This window comes from Athene cunicularia (genome assembly GCF_003259725.1).
Source record: "Athene cunicularia isolate RWA chromosome 1 unlocalized genomic scaffold, athCun1 chr1_part1, whole genome shotgun sequence".
Classification (NCBI taxonomy): Eukaryota; Metazoa; Chordata; class Aves; order Strigiformes; family Strigidae; genus Athene; species Athene cunicularia.
In genome coordinates this window covers 30,793,261-30,800,405 of record NW_020799091.1, presented here as the reverse complement: position 1 = coordinate 30,800,405, position 7,145 = coordinate 30,793,261, and positions in this window count along the sequence as shown.

Here is a 7,145-nt window from a genome sequence, read left to right as displayed (position 1 = left end):
AGCCACACAGAGTTTATTAGCTTAGGCTCAGCACTGTGCAAACACAATTATACACCTCCTGAACCCTCCCTGACCTTAAAATCCTAATGCCACCTTCACATGGTGCTGCACCTGGACCACCGATAAACCACTCTGCACTGAGCCACCTCAGATCTCTACATCCACAGGACAGTTAATCTGCAGTCCAGATAAACTGACCATAGATATTTGACAGATGGATGAAATTCAGTCCAATATCTTCTTCGCTTTCAGCTGAGAGTATATTTAGGAGTTGGAGAACCAGGAGGATTTGTTCCCCTCTTCTATTTTCTGGAGTGAGAGGATGAGCTATATTCATCTAAAATCTTGAAAATCCAAGTGATGAGATCAATTCAATTGCCTCATTTTCACAAATGCATCCTTTTTAAATAAATGTATTTTAGGAATTATGTTCTTTTCACTTTTCATTTAATTCCACTTTCTATGAGACTAGAATCTGACACAAACTGAATAAAAAAAAAAAAAAGAAGAGTGGATAACCCACCATTTCCTGCTCTAATAAAAATGATAAAAGTTACGTTTCCAAATAAACATATGTTAAGCTACATGACTGTTTAAATCAGGGGCCTCCCATGCTGTGTATCCTCTAGTAACTCTTATGCTTCTGGTTAACATTAACAGAAAGAACAAAATGTAGTTTAAAGGAGCCACACTTTATTTAAGAGATGTAATTTAGTATTTACCAAGCAATGAGAATATATATTTCTTAAAGAAAACAAACAAGCATGAATGCAAATCAAGATTAAAATATCTAGCTACCATAGACCAAGGTTCCTTGCTTGATGATTTAAAACATGCTCGCTTTCATAACTGTTATTTGAAGCCTATTAATTCTGAAAACAATTCACATATGTTCAGTCAATGGATTTCTTAAACTACACCTGCTGTCTTCTTCTGAGCCATGGATGGTCTTGTCAGTGTTGAACATCTCTATTACCCACCACTGTCAGTCTGCTTCTGTGAGAAAACTGTCTCCATCCAATGTGACATTTCAGGAAAGAAGGCTCCATACATGCTCCTTACCAACCATTAAGTCAATACCCTCTACCTCCCAATTTAACCCTGTACAACAGAAGCACAGAAGAGTCTCCAATGAGACTCTCCATTGACATTGCCCATTTCTGTTTTGTCCAGGGGAAAAAAAAAAAAGTCGAAGAAACCTCACATGAGATCATTCATGCTTTCTTCCAGAACAGACATCTAACCTCCACCTAACGCTTATTAACTGTTGCTTTATGCAAACAAATTCTCTCAATATAACTCAGTATCTGACCTCGCCCTACCTTGAACATGATAAAAGCTCTTGAGAAGGGCTGGTCCTAACTCCATCTCAACCCCACAAGGATTCTGGACTTTTTCCAGTTCAGCATCTATCTGGCATGTAAAACAGAAACAGTGATAGTGACAGTGATGAATGATTTGCTCTTGGCTGTTGCCTGCATTCACACTGCTGGATATCACTACAGCATTTGATTGCATAAACTATGAAATCCTTTTGTCCACATTAAGAATGTTTGGTCAGCATTACCAGATCTAAAAAACGATCTCTGCAGAAGAAACTGGTAAATTTGTGCCCAAAGTAAGCATACAGTATCCAGAGAAAGTCCATCCATTGAATGAACTCACCGCTCTCTCAGGACTATGCAATCACAGTTGTGGAATTATTTAAACTCAATTAATGAATAATTAAAAAAAACCCTTTAACAGATACTTTTGGCAGCTACCATACAACTTACTTGTTATGTAATTGAAATTATACAAGCAATTAAAGGGCAATTATAATCAGGAACTGAGAGAGTTTTGGGAAAATGAGATGTGGAAAGACAGCAAGGCTGTGGATAATTCATTCTGTCTTAAACAGTTGCTTGTCTCAGTGGGTTCCTTCAGCCAGAGATAAGCCGAACTGCAATGCAGTGCTCAGCAGGAAGAGAAATCATCAGTTCCCCAAACCAAGTGAGTTTCAAAGATACGGTCACCTGGGAGAGCCCCAGATGCTGCAGGCAGGAGAGGCCAAGGCTGTGCTACAAGGACCTTGCCTTCTCAGCAGTGGCTACAGCATCCTCAGAACACATTTTTCTCCCAAGCTAAACCTGGTTGTCCCCAGGCTACTCTTACCCCATATCTATACCAGGTTCTCCCTTTCCAACCCCCCCTCCACCACGCCACCAAGAAAGGACAGCTTTTGAACCAGAGCTCTCCCTCAAAGGCTGCACTGTATTTGTAAACCCATCTGATGTCTATCACAATATGAGTACACCCCACAACGACTGCCTGAAGGCTGGAGAGACCTTTTTTAGAAGAGGGGAGTAAACAAGCAGAGATAAACCCTTCCCCATTCTGCCTGTAATACTTTTTTTATCTGCTTGTCATCACGAGTTTTGGAGCCTCAAAAAGCTGCATGAAAGAGATGGATCATTTCCGCATGTCAGGCTTGCCTCTCCGTTGCACAAGCTGTGTGTTTGCTGGTGCAGTGAGCGACAACGGCAGTCCCCCTGGCAAAGGGGGTTATGCCCGAATGCAGTCTGATGCAAGGATATCATCTTCCCTGAAGGGTCTGAAAAATGAAAAATTATCTATGCATGTGCTCTTGAAAACCAGGGTAGGGGGCAGGGAAAACCTTCCAGTAAGAAATGATGAAAATCAGAGCAGGAGAAGGAATCTGAACTCATATTGAAGTTGGTGTGTTTTTTCATACCCTGCACATCTCATGTTACAGGCATCATTTGTCAGTAGCTCGAGGCAGCCATTTTAATGAAAAACTAGGCAAAGTTTAGGGAAGACAAAGAGAAAGAGGTGCATGTGTGTGCATGCTTTTACCAGCGCCGTTGCTGACAAACTGAGTTGATAAAATACATTTCTTGCTTGGGGGGACCCAACTCCCTCCCTTTTGCCACTGCAGAAAGAAAATGAAAAATACATTTACAAAACCACAATAAAAATATGCTAATGTGTCAGGGGGCCTTTTTCTGCATTTCAGACTGAGAATCTGCCTGCAAAAGTAACTTCTGCATGAAGATTCCCAGATGAGTTACCCCAGTTAACTTCAGAAGGGGTTAAGGATGAAAAAAATCCCAGATGAAAACCCAACTTCAAACCTGTTTGTTTAATTTGGTCCTGGATGCCTAAGCAGGTGTGCCAGGTTTTTTTTTGTTGTTTGTTTTGGGTTTTTTTTTTTATGTTTCTGGGCTTGGGCCAGCCAAACACCTCTATTCCAGAAGGCTCCTGTCTGCCTTTCTCACCTGCTCCTCCACCTCACCAGTTTCTTTTCTCATCACTGCTCTGGCCCACTTCTTCAGGGTGTTCTCAGTGTAGACAGGGAACATCTAATCCCTGCTTGTTGACCCAGGTATGTAGGAAGGCCTTTTTTGACCTGTAGAAAATCAGGAAGCCTGTGCAGAGGAAAGCAGTTTGCTGTGATTAGAAAGCAGGAAGCAAATGAGAAGGCAGAGGCTTTCTGGGCAAAGTTTCTCCAGGGAGTTTCTACAAGCCACAGACCCACTGTGATGTTGCTCTTTATTTAGAATCATAGAATCATTTAAGTTGGAAAGGGCTTTTGAGATCATCAAGCCTAACCGTTAACCTAACACTGCCAAGTCCACCACTAAACCATGTCCCTAAGAAACACATCTATAGTTTCTCTGGGCACCAGTGTTTGTGTCTCCGCTCTTGTCAGAGTAAACAATAATCAGGCTATATTTTACTCTGTCCACAACCTATTTTTAGGGCTTCACTTGCTGTTAACCTGCTGCAGAAGTGCAAGAAGCACACATATAGGAATGGTGCATCCAGCATCCCAGCCTTGGATCTCCCTGCAGGCAAGAAATAGTCCATAGCGCAAGAAATAGTCCATATCACAAGAAATACTAAATTTTCCTTCCCATGATGGAAGTAGAAACAGTGCCTCACTGACACACTGCCCTCTCCTGCCTGTGCAGGCAGCGTAAGGCTGGGGTTGTAACTGCAGACTGCGTGGGGCAAAGCGTATCTGTCTTGATGGGTAGTGCAGTTGGCATGACAGGGCTAAGGTCCTTCTTCTCAAAACCTGCAAAACCAAGACTTTGATTTACTTTAGTTCTTTACTGCTATTTTAGCTTTGATAAAACATACATTATAGCTAGGAGAGCCTGCCTCTCCCCCTGAGACGCTGCCCAAGGAGTAGACAATAACAAGGAGTATTGATTTATTGCTGCAGAGGAGGTAGAGAAAGAGGAATGTAATAAATGCTGAGGAGATGAGAAATGCACCCATTCCCTCACCCCCTACATGTGCACACACACTCACAGGCGCTCACAGCCTGGAGAGGGAGAGGAGGTTATCTGCCATGAACCAGCACATTGCTGAAATTCTAATTAAACAAGAGCCAAAACAGGTAGGTGGTGGTAGAAATGCTGAGCTTGATGCGCATTTATCATCTTCAAATGCTGAACCCAAGTTGGTGAGGAATGTCAAGAGAAGGGCACCCTACTATTTGCAAAAATATTTTGTAAGAAAGATGGAACTGGCCCTTTCCTACACAGAATTAGAATAAATATGCTTTATTCCAAAACAAATCAAAATGCGCCTTTGAAGGAATACTAATAAGTTTGGCAGAACAAGAACACAAATGTTAGAAAATGCTAATTTAAAATTACTTTTGCTACCTTAATCCAGCCCCCACGTGTACATATATTATGCAGACACAGTTTGTACTGTCGGATCAGACAGTATTTTTTCCACACAGCTTCAGTACACAAATTAGACCTATTCTGTGGTTGTGGCAGCATCTCTACTTCATGTTCTTACAAAAACTACAAGTGAATGAGGAATGGGACTGCGGGGAAGAGAAAGTACAAAATTACATCCTTGGATCTTATCTCCTCCTTTGTTCCAGAGTGCTGGGAAATATTGTTCAGCCAAGCTTTGCATAGGTGGGCTGTAATTGTGTCTTTTTTACTTCCTAGGTGCCTGACTTCCAAGGCCAGCAGGGCAGAAGTGCTGAGCTCTCAGTCTCAGCTGAGTCAGGGAGAGCAATGCCTCGGTGATTCACAGCATCATATCATATAGTAAGTGCTCTGAAAAATCATGTCCCTGTGGGTTTGAACTGGGCACAGTGCTGACTTAGCTGCCCATTTGCCAAATGACAATATTGTGATATCTCATCATGAAGAATTTTTTCTAAAATGAACCAGCTAATAGCTTGGGAGCTCTTGCACTCCACTGGTGAGCACTATAGAAAATCCCATGAAGAAAATATTTCAGGATTCAAAGAGCATGGTATAAATCAGGAATATACTAGAAAATAACAGATTGAATAGGTGCTTGCCACTGTGAGGCTGAAGGACTTTGGATACGTGAAGAAACCCCAAGTATTCATGTGCAATTAAAGACAAAATTAAAGGGAGTTAAGTGAGGTTGTATGACATCCGCATGACATATCAGCAGGGTAAACACCATGGTGTTGAGATTTGCTGAGGCAGCTAAAGGACCACACCTGTAGGATGAGAACTGCCTTTAACAGTACGTGGGAGATGAAACACTCTGTCATAAGTGGCTTCACACATAAACACTGACAGCAGCAGACTGGTGAAATTTAGGAACAGACCCATTTTGGGTTGTGGACTGGTGCCTTCTCTTCAGTGAAAAAAATTAAATGGTTACCCTTGTCCTAACCCTGCCTCAGCCCTTAGGACTTTCCCCACTGTAAACTTTCCTTAATTTCAGCAATTCAGTCCCATTCTGAAAATTCTGTGGTTTTTTGGACTTCTCCTCCCAGTTTTAGTTTTAGTCATGCCTGTGCCAGTTCACCCCTTTCAGATCCTCCATCCCTCTCTTCACATTAGATATCAGCCTGAGTTGTGACCATAGAGCCCAATTCCTTGTCCATTCTTTCTTTTCCCTCACACAACTATCTTTTCATTCACAGAGCACAAGAGAATTTCAAAGCATAAGTCACAGCATTTTAAAATATAAACCTTTTCCTTCAGCCTGAGTCTTGGCCATGAGGAACAGCTCTAAATGAAATTCTCCTCCTACCCTATCTGAAATAATTAAGCCTGAGGCAAACACCTGGATTGGAAAACTTTACTCCAAATGGTCAAATTTTGGCAACATTGTAAGTGACTGGAAAATGAGAAATCTTAATAAAATGCAAAACTGTCAGAGCCACCTGTAAAAACCTAGAATTCTAGACAGGGTTGAGCTGCCCTGGCGTCCCCAGTCTCAGACATATATCCTGGATGTGTCTTGTGTATCTTCAGCTCAGAGCTGGGTACGCACCAGCAACCCATATAGCCCTTTCACCCTTCTTTCAACCAAAAGAAAAGCTCTCTGCCAGCTGCAGTGTGACCTAGATGACTGTGGGACCAGAACCTCCCCAGATCTGCCCCCTAAGTTAGGTAGACATGGCCCCCAAGAGCTCCTCCTGGGCCCCTACTGATGTGTCCCAGTGATACAGAGATTTCCCATGAATCACCAGCAAGGATATTGGTGGAGTCACAGATTCTCATTCCCATCCCAAAGCAGCCCCACGGGCAGGCAGGAGGTGGTCTCTCAGCCCACCAGGGACCTGCTGCCCCGACAGGTCCCCAGGGGTGCATGGCGGTGACCAACATGCTCAGCAGGGGCTTGCCTCACTGTAGGCGTGTTGTGTGCTAGTCTCTGAAACCAGTGCCCGTCTGCTACTGACAAGGTGAACACCTAGTGTTGTCATGCCTTCAGCACACTGTGTTAAATGTTAATGTTAAACATTAAATGGCAGTAAGTGAAGGTCTCCAGCACAATTCCCCAGCTCTTTCTCCTTGCTGTGGACCTACTCCCTGGCCTTGAGCAAATTGCTAAATCTTTCTGGGAACCAATTTCCTCAGTTAATAAACTCTGCGGTGGGATGCAGTGACGATCGATTTCTTAACGTTTGTGTAGCATGGGAAGGTCCTTGAGGGGAAAGCTCATGGGAGAGCAGCATTGTTACTCTTATCTCTTCAGAGTTAGCATCTAACACATCTGCTAAGGGTGACTCAGTCCCATGTCTAGCTTACTGCTCACTCAAAAGTATAGCAGAATTTCTATGGTACAATGAAGTATTGGAAATTAACTGAGACAGGGATTTATAGCTGCGTTTTCTTGCAATG